The sequence below is a fragment of the Nipponia nippon genome, unplaced genomic scaffold (genome assembly GCF_047370975.1).
Source record: "Nipponia nippon isolate SJK-2023a ecotype South Korea unplaced genomic scaffold, ASM4737097v1 scaffold_2, whole genome shotgun sequence".
In the NCBI taxonomy this organism is placed as follows: Eukaryota; Metazoa; Chordata; class Aves; order Pelecaniformes; family Threskiornithidae; genus Nipponia; species Nipponia nippon.
Genome location: NW_028262336.1, coordinates 76794935 through 76813067, shown reverse-complemented (window position 1 = coordinate 76813067; position 18133 = coordinate 76794935). Strand labels below are relative to the sequence as shown.

The following is an 18133-nucleotide window of genomic DNA, read 5'->3' as shown; positions in this document are numbered from 1 at the left end:
TTGCACAATCCAATAGAAACTTCTTTTCCTTCACCCTTTTTATTTACCAGTTAACATTTTCAGTAGATGTGCTGAATAGCTTTAGGTTTAACTTTACAACTGCGTCTGTTAAGTTCTACACCTGAACAAGGGTGAACAGTGGCATCTGTCATTAAGTTTGGAAGCTTTAAACATTAACAAGAGGAAAGTAAATTAACTGGTGAAAAACTAATTCCACAAATATTCTATAAAAACGGAATTGAATAATAATGTGGCATTTGTGTAAATGAGGGTGTTAAATCTCAGCAATAATATTGTTTGCAGATTGGAAACTTGTTATACAACATACTGGGAATAATTTTTAGGAGCACAAAAATGTTTTTCATCAACATACGTAAATTGTTTAATTGCTTCATTGTTATCTTATATGCACATAAAGATAAATTGAGACAATCCTTCTTTTAGATACCAGTGGCCTGTCTTAAAGAACCGATGACTTTGCATATATTATTTGCATAATTTTGTAGGTTTCAGGCAAAGTAGCACCGTTCATTTGTAACATGAACTAAATCCTTACATATACTTAAGAGAAAAAGCAAATTATGTGAGAGCTGTGTTAGCTGTGAATGCATGAAATGAAGAATTTTAAGATACCGCTAAGGAAAATACACATTATTTAGCTACACATTAGAAAGAAAGTTAGTATATCTGCAAATTTATGAAGGTGAGGTAAGTAGCAAAATTTTAATTCTTCCTATGTTATATTTAATCCACAGTACGTTTTGTAATTACATGTTTCTCTGTGTTCTTACAAGCAGACTTCACTGACAGTGACCCTTCCCAATTTTAAAATGAAATATTTCGTTTTTCACTCAATCTGCATCAGACCTATGCATTTAGACATATCTTTCACTTAATCGTTATGTTATAGTTGACCAGTCCTTTCTCTCTTTGATCTATAATTTTGTCAAATAAGACTATGATGCATTGATCCCTTGAAACATGGTGATCTAGTCTGGCTTGAGTATATTTCATATTTGCCCACACGTTAGGTATAAAGACCTAATTCTGACATGTAATGAATACAGTCTTTCAGCTTTAAGAGGCAGAGGACATGAATTCTGTTGAAATTGGCTCATTAATATTTATTTATTTTATCTTCAGAGTGACTCATGAACTGTTTCAAATTTTGATAAGCAATTAATGCATCAGTGATTCTAACAGACACAGAAAAGATGATTACGAGCCAGCAAATAATGGCTTGCTTAGGCACGCAGCAGTCTCTGCAGTTTTAAAAGTGAATTTCATCACAGTAAGTACTTTTATGAGTTTTAAAGAAGCAGACAGAGAAAAAAAAATCTTTAAATGTTTGGAAATATGATATATATATGTGCAGATGTTAATATGAGAATCAACAGAGTATCCTGCTTAGTGATACATGTATTTATACAGCTCTTTATCTAATCATGTGTATGTTTGTATAAATAACTATATGTAAAGGATTTTTTTTCTAACATGTTGCATGGATACCTATATTTAAATCTAATGTATATTCATACTTTAAGCTCTGTGTGGTGTGGAAAGACCACTAATGCCTATATAACATGGCTTCCTCTTACAAAACTCTTTTTTCTGGTAATTTACAACTTGTTCCCTTTTCTGCTTGGGTCAGCAGAGCTGTCTCCAGCTGGAACTTCTCTTCCCTTTGTTCTTCCTGTTTTGAATTCACACCTTTAATTCCTGCCTCCTACAGCTCCGCTGACTGACAAATAAATGCAGCACCTGTTCATCATCTCTCTACCTGGACATTATTCTGTGCTGTTCTGCAGAATCTAGTGGAGATGTGTGGGTTGTGCAACTATTCACTTATTTATATATGTTCACATATATATATATTTTGACATATATTTAATGACAGTTCTGTTCTGTGTTCCTGAAGTCTATATATGTCCATTTATGTACTGTTTATGCTCAGTGCATAGTGCATCCTATGCTTTTCAGCTGGTTGGAGTTGGAACAGAAATTTTTTTGCAGTCTTCTGTGTGTATGCTCATGCAAATATAAGGTAATAGAGGTTTAAGAGAGCTACATCATACAAAACAAGAACAGTATTCATTATTAAGGTTATCCAAAAAACGATTATATTATGTAATTGTTAAGCATTGGATAACAGGTAAAAATGCTTATTGCTACAAAGGACTTTGTAGATTCATCCTATGCTCCTCTTTGTGCTCAGCCTGAGTTGCCATGTGCTGGTCTCTGAACTTGCATATAGCTGGGGAAATACCCATTGAGGGCAACTGTGCTGGCTAATGAATGCACAAGAGCTTTGTAACACTTCTAAGCCTTTTTAAGGAAAAACAAACAAACTAAAAACCTTGTTTACAAGTTGTAATAAACTGTTTCATGTTACCTCTGTTCTGTTACGCTAGCCACTGAGTGTGAATATTAAGACAGAAGGACAAAGAGAGATTTTAGCAAGATTTACAAAGTTTTGGTGTGGATGGAGCCTACTATCCCCGGCGTAAGAGCATGTTTCTGTTCCCTTTATGCATGGGTTAGTGGCATGGCCCCATGCCATGGAAGGGCAAGTTCCTGTGTCACTCACAGTGTGGTTCAAAGGCAGCTTAAGCCAATTTCACCCTGGGTTGCCCAAGTCCTGCTCTGACACCATCCTCAGCTGTGTGTTTCCACTACTTTCCCTGTGTGCACACTGCTTTGGCAGCTGAAAGTCAAGCTGGTTGAGGGAGCTGTCAGCAAGAGAGAGTCTCTCTTAGCCATGGTTTTGTTTTGGTGTATGGTGTCATGTGTTGGATAACACAGCAGCTCAGAGGTCCATCAGAGTGGAACAAGCAAGAGGACCTGAGAGGAGGTGAAATGGGTCTGAGGCAAGAGCTGAAGGAAGAGAGGAAAGGAACAGGAGAGAAGAGAAAGAGAAAAGTCACAAGGCTTTGTAATTAAATCTTTCCTCCAAACTTTACATGAAACTATTGTTCTTGATTCCCAAAAGATCAGTGGTGTTTGGGATTAATACTGAATAAAAGAGAAGAAAAGGAATATTGGTTAGTTGTTCATTGTGTATTCTGGGCACTGATGATTTGGTGGATCTGGAGGAAAATGAAGTATGTGACCATGATATTAAAAGCTATAAATGCATATAAAAATGTAGGAATCAGAAACACAACAGCAATAATTAAAATCACACAGACAAATTCTGGCATTTCCTAATTTTGGAAGTTAGGAATTTGTGCTGTAGGTTTGGTAAAATTCTTGTATGTAAACAGTGTTTGTATGTAAACAATGTTGGTATGTATGAAAATTTGTAGGTAATATAAGCCTACAAAAATTTGGAATGGGATTTTCAAAAGCTCTATGTCTTCACTGTGTTCTAACCCATGTAGACTTTCACTGGATCAGTTTTCTAAACAGCTGGAGATAATGAAAATGTGAAACTTCTGGACGTTCTCAAGTCCTTTCACTGATCTTAGTCTAATCCTTAAAGAAGATCTAAGTAATGTGCCTTCTAAAAAATGCAAACAATTGTATTGTATGAAAAGAGTCTTGCTCTTTTTTTAATCTGTTGTTAATACTAGAAAAAAAGCAACGTCTTTCTTGTGTCATAGAATGCTAGCAGGAAGAAGTTAATAGACTGTATTTAGAACTTTATTTCCTTATTGGTTATTTTTGCTTGAAATGTCTAGCTATAACACTTAAACAGTCAGAAACGCTGTAATACAGTGATGTTTTAAATTTAATATTCCCATGAAGAGACATGTTCACAAACATTATAAATAGAGTATTTGTGGGTTTTTTCCTATTCCTTCTAGGATCTGTTTTATGTAGCTACTTTTTATTGGGGTTTCTTTAGCGAAAAGTCACACAGCCTTATTCCACGGCATTCCAGAAAATGAAGTCCTGTAGAAGTACACTAAACCAATTGGTTTTTTAGATTTAAAAAAGGAATGAAAAGAAGGTGATGAAAAACATCTTTTGATAATCCCAAATATATACAAAACGTACACCTGCAAGCTATAGTATAATTGCAGTTTTTATTTTTGCACAGGACTAAGCTTGACTGTCAACAAAAGACCAGATTATCAGCATTTCTAATTGTGGAAAATGCTGTGCCTGGATATTTGGTAACTTTCATAGCTTTACAGGTTAAGGCACTTAAAGAGATGCAAGAGATCAGCATCCTTTGAAGTAGCTATTCTGTGAACCCACTTCCTTAGTATCTAAAATCTAACTCATTTACTTGTGTGATTATATGCCTATAAATACAGCAGCTTTATGCCTACTGCTTCATAGCTACTGCATTTTGGTTGCTTGCTTAGAGTGCATTAGTCAGTCGTGAAGTAAGTTCACAAGCTACTTAAACTTATATTGAAAAATAATTAGTTTTGTCACTCTATTTTAAAGAAATTTTAATATTAGAAAATGCTTATTGTAAACCTTCTATATAAATCAGGTCATGAAAGAGATCTGAAATTCATGACTTAAAAATAAATTGTAGCTATCACAAAGAGCTGTGCTCAGCGCACCTGAAATGGACTTCTATATCTATTCTATATGCATATAAAAACACACAGTATAATGTTAACCACAAGTGGTTATTTCCATTAAAACTGAAAATTCAGGAAAATAGAGTAAGGGAAGAAAATAAGAAACATTTCCCCTAAAACAATTCAGTCTGTCTAAACAACGTCATATGAATGTCTTCCAATGTTATTTCCATGTGTTTCAGTGCACCCAACAGTATGTACACAGAAGGGACATACATTTATTATCAAATTTAGTGACTATTTTACCACTAGCTTATCTTATTTTGCCTCATTAGTGGAGGAACTTTTCATCATTCTTTGGTTTTGAGGACTATGAATGCTGCATACCCATTAGCAAAATGGTTAAGGGCTTTAACCTTAATTTTGCTTCTTTGGATTTTGTCTTGTTTCACAGTCATAGCATTATTCCCATGACTCCTACTTTTGGATTTCGAAACTTTTAAAATAAAATAATGTACATTTACTCTCGCTACATTAATTTTCTCATGACTTTAACCTAAAATGAAATAAGAAATATACCATTTGGAAGTGATGCATTCAAGATTTTGGTATTTTTTAAATAAAAAATAAAACAATATTTTACAAGTGGGGAGGTTCAGAGTTGATATTAGGAAACATTTCTTTACTGAGAGGATGGTCAGACACTGGAACAGGCTTGCTATAGTGGTGGTCAATGCCCCATGCCTGTCAGTGTTTAAGAGATATTTGGACAATGCCCTTAACAACATGCTTTAACTTTTGGTCAGCCTTGAATTGGTCAGGCAGTTGGACTAGATGATCGTTGTAGGTCCCTTCCAACTGAAATATTCTATTCTATTCTATTCTATTCTATTCTATTCTATTCTATTCTATTCTATTCTATTCTATTCTATTCTATTCTATGCTAAATGCTTTTATGAAATGACATAGACTGAAAATCAAAACCCTGGTTAAAAAGAAACAAAAGCTCTACGTATAAGAAGAATTAATTATGTGAAAACATAGTTTCACAGCCTAATTTACTGTATATACTAGAGTAAAACTGGTAATTGTTATAGAATAACCTAATCACTTATTATTTTACAAATTAAGCAGATTACACAGCATTGTATAATTTATGACTGGTTTGGTTTATTATCCATATTTTTTATATTTAAACTGCACAGCAGATTTCTCTATTGCAAACTTTCTAGGTATACTTTATCTGATTGGAAATAGGTAAGTTTAGACAAATATATAGGTGGCTCTTCCAAATAGCTGACTGCATTTGTTTGTGATTCATCTGTGCAGACAACTTTTTCCAGCATTTGCACAATGTGGAGACATGCAGATGGTGTCATTCTGAGGGAGTTCTCCAATGCTGCAGTAAAAGAAAAGCAACTTAAGGGCAGGGACAACCTACCATATTCAGATCTCAGACTTCCCTCTCTTTTGTGCTTCTACACGCTCCTGCTCCTTCATCATGATTGCTATGATTACCTTGGAGGATCAATCACTGTCCCTTCATAGGAGAGCCCTGTGTAACACAAGGCTCCACGTGCACTTGGCGTGAGCAGAAAAGAGAAGTACTGTCAGTACTGCATGCAGAGTTTTATGCCTCAGGATGGCCCCAGCTGACCTAGCTCTGCTAGCTCCTCCCAGACTTTGGTCCTATTGCCACTGGCAGTCAGGGAGGCAGCAGGGAGACAGGATGATTAACAGTGCTCTTACTTTTTGGCATCAAACAGCCAAACCACTCTGTGTATATATAAGGACGTATGTATGCCCATGTAGTGTGTATGGTGGATTACTGGCTTGCAGTTTCTCACTGGGAAAGAAAAGGAGGATTATCTCTGAAATAAGATGCAGAGGGATGGGGAGAAAGGGAGTGTGAGTAAGGGTGAGAGAAGTGGATTGAGGTCCTGGGTATGATGTGCAGGTCCCTCACACTCTGTTGACCCTCTACTCTTTACAGGCTGAAGTCACAACAGCAGAACAGGAGCCAGGGCACTGCCAGGTTTCGCTGTCAACAACATCGCATAGTTTATCAAGAATGCAGTGTACATTGCAGGGGGGGTAAGTTGTAGCTGTTTTTAAGCACCTCATTGACATCAACCAGGGAGAATCCATCACTGGCAAGAAGTCTCTGTCACCGTAGGGGAGGGCAGGAAGGCTGGGCAGTTGGTAACAGGAGGTCAGCAGAGTACCCAGCACTGGGACCCCACTGCCAGGCCAGACCACACTGCTTCCATGGGGGGATGATGTAGTCACTGCTGATTTTCAGAGAAGAGCCCCCACCAAGGACAGACCACAATCTCCATGGGCAGGACCACAGGTGATCTGAAAGATACAGTAGCTCAGATGTGTTGCGTCTTCTTTATCTGTTCCTCAGATTTTTGAGATTATATGCGATACAAACTACTTCTTCACTTGGTTTTTGACCTGTCTCTTTACCTGTGCTGTTTCCTTTCAAAGCAGACACCTTCTGGTTGTTTTCATGGCTTGTTTCCATGGCAAAGTGTGTGACACTGTTCTCTTGTCATCCAGCATACCAGCTCTTGAGTAGCATTCTGCTGCTGCTGCCAAGCCTCTGCTACAGGATCTGTTAGGACTGCAAGGGACAAATGTCCTTGTCGAGCCTGTCCCTGTTCACCCTTTATTGCTCATTCTGCCTGGGCTCTTTTTACCTTCTTCCTCTAGGCATAATGCTTCCTTTTCTTGCTGGAAACAAGTGTGCAGAATGCTGTAACCACTGAAGATGTCACTGACACTTTCCAGAGCATTTTTCAGGGCACTGCCAGAGTGATGCAGCCAATGTCATTGTGTTTTCAGGATGTCAAAAGCCTTCATTTTTGTGGTGACGAGAGAGCGAGGTCATAATTTCATTTCTTAATGGGTAAAGAGGGTGAAAAATCTCAGCTGGAGGGAACAGATGGAGTCTCCTATGGGAAGACTTTCTTCAAAAATAGGGGGAAAACATGAGAGGACTTGTGGATAGAGGACACTCTATCCTGCTGATAGTAGTCAAAATAAGTGTGCTACCTGTCAGCCTTTTCTTGCTTCAGATGTTGATTTGGAAGGGACACACGTCATGAGAGAATTATAATCACCCTGATATCTGCTGGAAGGACAACACAGCAGTGAACAAGCAATCTAGGAGATCTTCTGGAGTGCCTTGGTGATGACTTCCTGGCATAGGTGCTAACAAGGAAGGGTACTCTGCTCGACTTGATACTTACAAACCAGGAAGAATGTGTCAGGGATGTGAAAGTCGGGAGCAGCCTTGAGTTGGTAAGAGTTCAATATCCTAAGAGGAGAAAGCAGTACAAAAACAAGGACCACAACCCTGGATTTCAGGAGACCAGATTTCAACCTCTACAGAGATCTGCTTGGGAGAATCCCACGAGGTATGGCCATGGATAGTAGAGCGATCCAGGAGAGCTGGTTGATATTCAGGGATCACCTCCTCCAAGCTCAAGAAAGTTCTATCCTGACAAGTAGGAAATCAAGCAAAGGCATCAGGAGTCCTGCATGTATAAGCAAAGAGCTCTTGACTGAACTTATAAAAAGGGAGTGTTTAAGAGGTGGAAGCAGGGACAGATGACCCAAGAGGAGTGTAGAGCTGGTGTCCAATATTGCAGGGGTAGGGTTAGAAAAGCCAAAGCTGACGTGGAGTTGAATCTGGGAAGTGATGGGAAAGGCAGCAGAAAAGAACTCTACAAGTACATAAACAGCAAAAGTAAGACAAGGAAAAACGTGTGCCTGCTGCTGAATGGGGCAGGGGAACTAGTGACACAGGACACAGAAAAGGCTGAGGTATTCAATGCTGCCTTTGCCTCAGTCTTTACTAGTAAGACTGGCCTTCAGATATTCAAGAACCTGGAGACCAGGGGACGGTCTGAATCAATGAAGACTTACCCTCAGTGGAGGAGAACAATGTTAGAGCACTAACCTTAGCGCGCTTAAACAAACTGGACATACATGTGTTCATGGGGCCTGACAAGTAGCACCCCCAAGCGCTGAGGCAGCTGGCTGATGTCATTATGAGACCACTCTCAGTTATCTTTGAATGGTCTTGGCAACTGGGAGAGGTTCCTGAAGACTGGAAGAAGGAAAATGTCACCCCTATCTTCAAAAAGAGTAAGAAGGAGGATCCAGGAAAGTACAGGTCAGCCTCACCTTGATCCCTGGAAAGGTGATGGAGGAACTAATCCTGGAAACCATTCCAAACACATGGACAAGAAGATGATTTTGGACAAGACATGGACATGAAGATCTTGGCAGGCTGAAGAACTGGCCTGAGGGGAATCTCATGAAGTTCAACAAAGGCAAATGAAAAATTCTGCACCTGGGGAGGAATAACCCCTATGCACCAGTACATGCTGGGGGCTGACTGACTAGAAAGCAGCTTTGGAAGAAAGGACTTGGGGGTCCTGGTGGACACCAAGTTGAACATGAGAAATGCACCTGCACAGCAAAGAAGGCCAACAGCCTCCTGGGCTGCATTAGGCAGAGTGTTACCAGCAGTTTGAGGGAAGTGATCCTTTCCTTCTGCTCAGCGCTGGTGAAGCCACATTTGGAGTGCTGTGTCCAGTTCTGGGCTCCCCAGTATGAGAAATATATGGACTGACTGAAGTGAGTCCAGCCACAAAAATGATTATGGGACTGGAGCATCTTTCATATAAGGAGAGGCCGAGAGAGCGAGGATCATTCACCCTGGAGGAGACTCAGGAGGTTCCCCCTGAGCCTCCTCTTCTCTAGGCTGAATGGTCCCAGCCTGGAGAAGAGGAGGCTCAGGGGGAATCTTATCAACGTGTATAAACACCAGATATGAGCCAATGAAGAGGAAGGAGCCAAGCTCTTTTCAGTGGTGGCCACTGACAGGACAATGGGCAGAAATTAAAAGCTATGAAATTCCATGGAGCAGGTTGCCCAGAGAGGTTGTGGTTTCCATCCTTGGAAATACTCAAAACTCAAATAGACATGAACCTGGACAACCAACTGTAGCTGACCTTGCTTCAATAGGGCCTATATGACCTCAAGAAGTCCCTCCCAACCAAAACAATTCTGTGATTCTGTGAAATGTTACTTCGAAGGTGGGTGCATCAGGGGAATATTTTTACCGAGGAGCCAGCCATCTTTGAATCAGTAGCTGTGGTGGGATAGGACCCACATATGGGCATCATAGACAAGGCAGGAACCTGTCAATCATGTTCATGGTGTTCTTATTCTAGTGCAGGATGTGGGCACTGGCTTCATCTCATGGATAATGAACATTGCCATGCAAGGTATTCACTACCATGGTACACTGTTAAAACTGAGTCTGCACAAGACAGTACACATTGTCTGTTTCAGAGATCTTTGGTGAAAGCAAAAGTAAACGAATTGTTCCATATACAATCTCAAAGCCTGGATGAAATTCCCCAGGACAGGATGATAAAAATTGAGGCCAACAGAGTGATAGCCCAGAGGCTCTCAAAGGAGTTGGTCACAAAGCTATATATCAACTATAGGTACTTTTGTTCTCAAGAGAAGTGGAGGTATTGATGATAAACTGTGGAGGGAAAATGAGCCTTTGTTTAGAGATTGCACAGATACAACCTAAATTTGATGTTGTGGAAAAATTAACTATATTGTTGCTATCACCAGACTGTCTAACTGGACTCAGCCTTGTACTCCTTTAACTTTCAGCAAGTGTATTTCAGCAAGTGTGTATTCCCATTACCAATTTGTAAAAGACAAACCCCAAGTGAGCAACATGCCATATAGTTCTTTCATACTTTTTTTAAAAAAGCAAAAAATTAAATACGTAATTTTCAGCAAAGCAGACTTTGGAATAAAATTGTGGAGTTCTGCCTGAAGCTTTTGGCATATGTCTCTGCCATCATTACTTTGCTGAATATGAATTACTTGATAAACTGATGAATTTAAATTACTTCACAAGATCAATATAAACTGTTTTGCAGAAACTGCTGAACAGTAGTTGGATTTAAAGTCCTCATCTTATACATGATTATGTATTATATATTATTATACAATGATTATAATATCATTGTGTTCTAAAGGAAGGTTTGATACCTAACCTAACACACAGTTGAACACCATCACCTTCCATTTCTCTCCGTTCACAGATATGCATCCAGCTGCAGCTGTGAAAAACTGTGGTGCTTGTATAATAAAGTATGGCATATTTTTATACATCAGTCATTTTTTTAATGTAGCATGGAGTAAGCGTACTGCAGTCATGACCTCCATCTAATTCATATTCCTCTAGTGTTATATTTCACTTCCCCATTGTTTCAAAGTGGAAAAGCTCCTTGCTGCTGTCAAAAGGTTTTCTTCTGAGGCTAAACTGGGCTTTGTTCATCAGAAAAGAGAATGGAGAACTTTGAAAACAAAGTGAAAATCAACAGAGGAAGTGTTTATGGCTTGTTTGTAACTAATGAAAAGTTGTTTTCATTAAATAGTAGGCTTTCTTCCTACCTAAACATACCTAGTGGTTTGACAGCTCTTCCCATCTTTTCTGGTTTGATCCATCCTTGCTATATATTTCAATAGCTTGCACTTACTGAGATCTGAAGTATTACCCTTATTCCCTTATACCCTTCAGCTCTGTGCTGAAGAATTCTGCTCAAAATCAGTGTCCTTTTCCAGTGCAATTGGTCTACTTGCTTTTAACGTGTAGAAAAAGGGCTTCAAATCGTGCATAGAATTAGGCAGAGGCAATAATACATCCATGGTTATGCACACATTTTGGAAAAATGTATGTTAGTGTATGATCTGCTCCTTTCATTTATCAGGGCATTACTTCTCAAGTGCAAATTGGAAAGAAAAAATAAAATTTATACATATACATTGCTGGACATACACTTGCTAATATTCTGTTAGTGTCTTTATTTTAATGTTTATGATTCTCTGGCAGATGTGCGGCAAACACTGGAAGCACTCATTTCTGTTAAGAACTTCTTAAATATAATAGCAGAACATGACGGCCGAGCCCAGAGAGTGGTGGTGAATGGAGTCAAATCCAGTTGGCGGCCGGTCACGAGTGGTGTTCCCCAGGGCTCAGTGCTGGGGCTGGTCCTGTTCAATATCTTTATCGATGATGTGGATGAGGGGATTGAGTGCAGCCTCATTAAGTTTGCAGATGACACCAAGTTGGGTGGAAGTGTCAATCTGCTGGAAGGCAGGAAGGCCCTACAGAGGGATCTGGACAGGCTGGATCGTTGGGCCAGGGCCAACTGTATGAGATTCAACAAGGCCAAGTGCTGGGTCCTGCACTTCGGTCACAACAACCCCATGCAACGCTACAGGCTGGGGGAGGAGTGGCTGGAGAGCTGCCTGGCTGAAAAGGACCTGGGGGTGTTGGTTGACAGCTGGCTGAACATGAGCCAGCAGTGTGCTCAGGTGGCCAAGAAGGCCAATGGCATCCTGGCCTGTCTCAGGACTAGTGTGGCCAGCAGGACCAGGGAGGTGATAGTGCCCCTGTACTGGGCACTGGTGAGGCCGCACCTCGAGGACTGTGTTCAGTTTTGGATCCCTCACTACAAGAAGGACATTGAGGTGCTGGAGCATGTCCAAAGAAGGGCAATGAAGTTGGTGAAGGGTCTAGAGCACAAGTCTTATGAGAAGCGGCTGAGGGGGCTGGGGTTGTTTAGTCTGGGGAAGAGGAGGTTCAGGGGAGACCTTATTGCTCTCTACAACTACCTGAAAGGAGGTTGTAGCAAGGTGGGGTTGGTCTCTTCTCCCAAGTAACAAGCGATAGGACGAGAGGAAACGGCCTCAAGTTGCACCAGGGGAAGTTTAGGTTGGATATTAGGAAAAACTTCTTCACCGAAAGGGCAGTCAGGCATTGGACCAGGCTGCCCAGGGAAGTGGTTGAGTCTCCATCCCTGGAGGTATTTAAAAGACGGGTAGATGTGGTGCTTGAGGACATGGTTTAGTGGTGGACTTGGCAGTGATAGGTTAACGGTTGGACTCGATGATCTTAAGGGTCTTTTCCAACCTTAACGATTCTATGATTCTATGAAGCCATGAAACCACGTCTGTCTAAGTAAAGTCAATTGCTACATTCCTCAGCTTCTCAGCATTTGAGTATATGGTGGCACAGCTTTGGTACCTGTTTCAAGATACATCATTTCCAATTCTTCCTCTTTTGGACAATTTTCCTTTCATTTATGGAAATGAGAGAGGACGTATTTCACATCTTTGGTGAGAAGAGGTTCAAATGCAGTGTCAAGTTCATGTCTCACACTTTTCTGAGAAGTGCTTTTTTCAGTTCATTTGCCGAATTGCCCAAGTTCCTCCACTGCAAATCCTACAGTGGAGTTACTTGTTCAGGGTGCAGGTGTCCAGGCGCTGTCAGCAGGGGGCTGCAAGGGCAGCCTCTGTGAAGAGAGGCTGGGGCTGCCCCGTGCCGGACACAACCGACCCACCGCAGGGTACAGCTGACCCCAGCAACCAAGGTGGTGGCACCTCAGGGAAGACGTATTTAAGAAAGAGCAAAAATGATGTGTGGCAGTGAGGGGTGAGGGAAAAAAGTGAGAGAAACAGCCCTGCAGACACCAAGGCCAGAGAAGCAGGAGGGGAGGAGGTGCTCCAGGCGCCGGAACAGGTATGACCTCAAAGTGTGAGGAGGAAGGAGCAGCAGAGACGAAGTGTTACAGACTGACCACAACCCCCATTCTCCATCCTCCCTGCAGCACTTATGGGACTGAGGGGAGACACAGTAGCTGGGAATGAAGGAGTGAAGTTGAGCCTGGGATGAAGGGAGGGATAAAGGAAAGGTTTTTTTAGTTTTATCTTTGTTTCTCACCATCCTACTCTATTTTTAATTGGCAATAAATTAAATTCATCTTTCCCAAGCTGAGGCTGTTTTCCCCATGACAGTAATTGGTAAGTGATCTCCTTGTTTTTATCTCGACCCACAAGCTTTTTCATCTTATTTTCTTCCCCTGCCCTGTTGAGGAGGGTGAGTGAGAGAGCAGCTGGGTGGAAGCCTGGCAGCCAGGAAAGGTCAACCCACTGCCCTAATCAGCACACACACATGGCTTTGGCAAGCAATGCTGAGTAGTGCAGGTTTGCGTAAGGTATGTTCAATATAGACTGCCAAGTAAATAATGTAGGAACATATCATGGTATGCATTATGCATTCCTATTTAATGTGTTTAGAGCAAATCCACTTCACAATTTGAAATAACTTGAATCTTTTGTTAAATCTTTCAGTTTGCTGCACTTCCTTCTTAAGATTGAGATCTGTTTTGGTCAGGAAAGCATAGGATCTCTAATATACCTCCCTTTTTTTCTTTTTCAACAGAAGGTTAGGCAAAATTTGGGCAAAATGCACAGATCCAAAATGGTCTTCCTCTTTCCATTGACTGAATAGGGACTCAGAGGTCTGAAAAATGTGGTCAGCAGTCTGGGCTGCCATCATGTTCTGATTTTAAGTGAACATGCTACATGTCTAACTCTGCTTTGGCACCATGGCAGGCTTGTATGAATGTGTCCACTGGGGAGCTGAACTGAAGGTAAGGAAGATGCTCCAAGAGGCTGAAAATGCTGCAGTCTGGTTCTTTGTATGTGCAGAAAGAGAAGAAAGGAGGCTTTTCACTCCTTCCCCAAAGCCAAGTCAGAGGCACAAAGAAGTGTAAAGGAAGAAGTCAACTGAGAATCCTTTCTGTAGGCTGTGTACATGTTTTCTTTTTTCTCTGCTCTTCCCTTTTTCTAGTGAAACAGAATAACTGTTCACAAAGAGAACTACTGAGCTTAGCAGACTTCTGGTATCTAAGCTGGCCCTTAAATCACTACCAACCCTTTGTACTGGAAGAGAAAAACTTTTTGAGGGCAAATCCAGAGATTTTGAAGCAAATAAGTTTTTCAGACTATTTTCATCCCTGAAATGATATAAACATGTATGAATAAGTGACTGTCTTGTACATCACAAAAGATCTTCAAAGAAAACTGGTTTGTCCAAATAAGAGGGTGAGGAGACACTGAAACACTTAATACAGAGATACAGGAAGCAAAACCACTAATCTCATAAGATGTAGTTTGGAATGGGGGAGAAACGCCTAGGTTCTCTGAAATTCTGACTGACAAGATAATGTTTTTCTTCCCTCAACTTTTTTTTTCAGATGGTTTTTGATTCTTTATTATTATGAAAAGGTGACCCTCCAATTATCTAAAGAGTTGTTGACAGTGTCTTTTGCTAAATGAAATAATGCATTGTGACTGTTACTTTAAGTGTGCATGATTTCATTGACTTACATACTTTTGTTGCAGACCTTACTTAAAAAACTGCTCTCCTCTTCACAATTTTGGAACATAAATTGCAGCCTACCACAAAGTGTTAACACATCGTGTAGATATGCTGACGCAGCCAACTTCTTTTCCTTCCACAAATTCTTTATGTATTGTAAGTCGTAATGTATTTTTTGTTTTAAGTGAGTAACATGTCTGATAAATGTTATAGAGCCCCATTCCTGCTTTCATTGACAGTCACATTCCTACTGAATTTCTTCTGGTTTATACGCGTGACCCTGGATAGACTTATACTTAGATTTAATGAACAATTCTGCCTGTATCAGACAAGAAGGCATAATGTTAGCCCTCTGCGTCAGAGCTGTACTTGCAGAGCACACAGAAGTAAGGAGCAATAAAGTATATTTTAACCACTAGAGAGCATACATAAATCAGTCTTACTGCATACAAGCAGCTGATCTTTGGAAAGGGCTACTGCCGGTTTTATATAATTGCTTTTCAGAGGAGAACCACAGAGTGTTTTCACTGAACATAAATGAAACACCTTGGCATCCACTGAAGCAGACTTGGATCGGGTGAGCTGGCAGCCTCTCACAAGAAGCAGTTTTGTTGAACTGCCTTTGAAGAGTTTGAACTGGCAGTGCTGTATTCTGGCTGCAGGGTAACTTGGCTGAGAACATTAGGATTTCCCCTGACATTAAGCCATTAAAAAAAATAATAATTTCCTTCCCTCCCACCCCCATTCAGAAGGAGAAACTATTTTTACTGCCAGACTTGCTGAGTGTTAGTCCCTCATGAAAGGAGCAGCAGAATTAAAACCATTTAAGTTTTTAGTAATTAAAGAGCAGAAGACACAAATTAGAAGTATATTAAGTAGCTCATATTTAATGGGCTATTAGATTTTATTTTACAATCAGAACAGAAAAATTATGAAGGAAATCAGAGATAATTAAAAACTGACAAGATGGGAGAACAGTCTCAAGAACTTGGGCTGGAGCACTGGTTTTGACAGATGGAGTGGTACGAGGAGGATACAAGTCCCAGTCACATGAAAGTTGTGGACTGTGGCTCCCAGAATCCAACAGCTTGGACAGCAGTCTTTTGCAAAACTGTATAAAAAATCACTTATTATAAACAACCAGTTTGCAAACTCTTAGCATTTTTGTCTCTTTCTTAGTCAGCCATCTTGACTGCAGATTTCCCAAAAAGGTATACAGCAATGTCATTGATGCCGTGCTAGTGCCAAACAGTGGAATAATTAGTTCAGTATCTCCAAGTTGTACTTTTATTTATGTATCACAGAAAATTATTTTCCTTTTTTTTGCCACATGTAATTCTCTCAGTTTTTTTCTGATGAGGCTACTGCTGCCTTGTTGGTGAGTTTGCATTTTGTATATCTGCAGTTTGCATTTATCTTTGGTCGATACCATCTGGTTGGGGGTGAGGCAAACTACTACATTTAACAAGGTTGCTTTGAATTGGATTGGTTACTTCTTGAGCATGAAACCACTTCCAACTCTATCTCACTTGAAAAATTGTAAATGTACTTTTTCATGTATCACCTGAGCTTTTAATTACAATTTTGAATAAAATTGCTTTGAAATTATCATTATTTGGCAAACCTATTTAAGATTTGTCTTGCAGGTGATTATAAATTGAATGAATGTTTAATAATTTGTGCAAGCATTAGTCTAAGCTTGAGCTTTACTCTGCAGTTCTCTAAGCTGTTGTTCACAATGTTTGTCCCTTTCAGCTTGTCTTGGACTTCTCTTGCAAGTGCTGTAGAATGATTAAAGCTATGTATGAAACTTATAAAATTATAAGTTGCCACTGTAACTCCAGAGCTTACTTAAAGTTCTGGATGCCTAAGACATATTGCCAAGAGTCCTAAGGCTACAGTGGAGAAAAAGAGACAACTAGTCACAGATAAAGAACACAAAATTTACAGAGAAAACAAAGGAAATAATACACTATTTCTGCATGATTTTCCTGTGTTGTAAACACTGGTGGTAATCCACTGCTCTTTCCTAAGACAATCTCATTAATGTGTTTTTCCTGTTCTGAAGGAAAAATTGTACCAAATGCTTGTTCTCCTTGTTTTCAAGAACTTAAATTTTTTCTCAGTAGAGAATACTGTAATCTTCCATGCACACATGCACGCTCTCACATATCAAAACACATTTTAATTTGCAACAGAAGTTTGATATTAAATAAGCAACTGTTAAAAGCAGCAAACGATAAAAGCCTGCTTAAGTGCTTGGAAATCCTGAAATGCTGGTGCTCCCTCTTGTGGTGTAACTAGAAGAAGACAAACCAGTGAAACCAGCACTAGGCGTGTGGCTGTATTGGCTCCGGCAGCAGGAGCTCAGCTGGAGATTATTACAAGTTAAAAGGAGAAGCTAATCTTACTTTGAGAGATCTTCATTTTCACCTGCTTAGATGATCAGAAAGTGCCAAACCCCTGTGTTGCCTGGTGACAGAGAAGCCATCCTCTCCTGTGCTGCTTGCAGAGGCTGGCTGGCAGAATGAGGTACAAAAAAAGAGTATGCTGTATTGGTCTTCTTTTTCTCCTCTGTTTGACGCACAGCCATCTACCTGAAAGTATTACACATCCCCTTGAAAGGATTAAATCTGAATCAAGGAAACGTCTTAAACATTTAATGCATTGTTTTTCTGGATGAATATTTTGGGTAGTTTGATTGCTGGAAATGCTTGTGACTCATCAAGAATCTGTTTTTGAAGAAAGTATTCACTTTTGTATTCCTAGAAAATAAAATAAAATTAACTTAACCACAATTTTTTTTGTAACAAATGTAATTTCAACCAGTGTTTGAGGGGATTTAACTGTAAGGGATGGTGGCAAATTTGTGATCTGATAGCTAGAACTGAAAGCCACCAGACCAATCACTAACTAAAACATGCATTAAATAAAAAGAGTTTTAAATGCCTGCACAGACTATGGCCACACCGATGGCTTACAGGTCTGAGAGACTGCGTCAGTCTGGTGAATACTTGACACGTACCCCATTTACAGGAAATCCTGGGTATATATGTATCCAAATACATACAGTATTATATACAATACACTTACAGTGCTTGCTAAACTTACCAAAACAAGCATGAAACTGTTAAACGTAAAAGAAAGAGCAATTTTCAGACTCCTGGTTCTGGTTCCCAGCTAGAGCTGAGTCTAAGCCTAAGAGGTTTTGTATCCAGAGAAGTGCTTTATTCCCTTTTACTCTATGCACAGCTGTAAGAACGAGTGAAACTGACTACCGACACACTGCAAGACTAGAAGATGCTCATCTTTTCACTGTATTTCACAACATCCTGTGACCCAAAGTGGAGCAGAGAGTCTTAAGATTCCTGGCACA

General features: G+C 40.0%; 1 protein-coding gene across 2 annotated transcripts in view; it reads left to right on the top strand.

Moving 5' to 3' along the window:
* GPC5 (glypican 5) overlaps positions 1-18133 on the top strand; it is a 768836-nt gene that overhangs the window by 128892 nt on the left and 621811 nt on the right. The gene's annotated exons all lie outside the window — the stretch shown is intronic.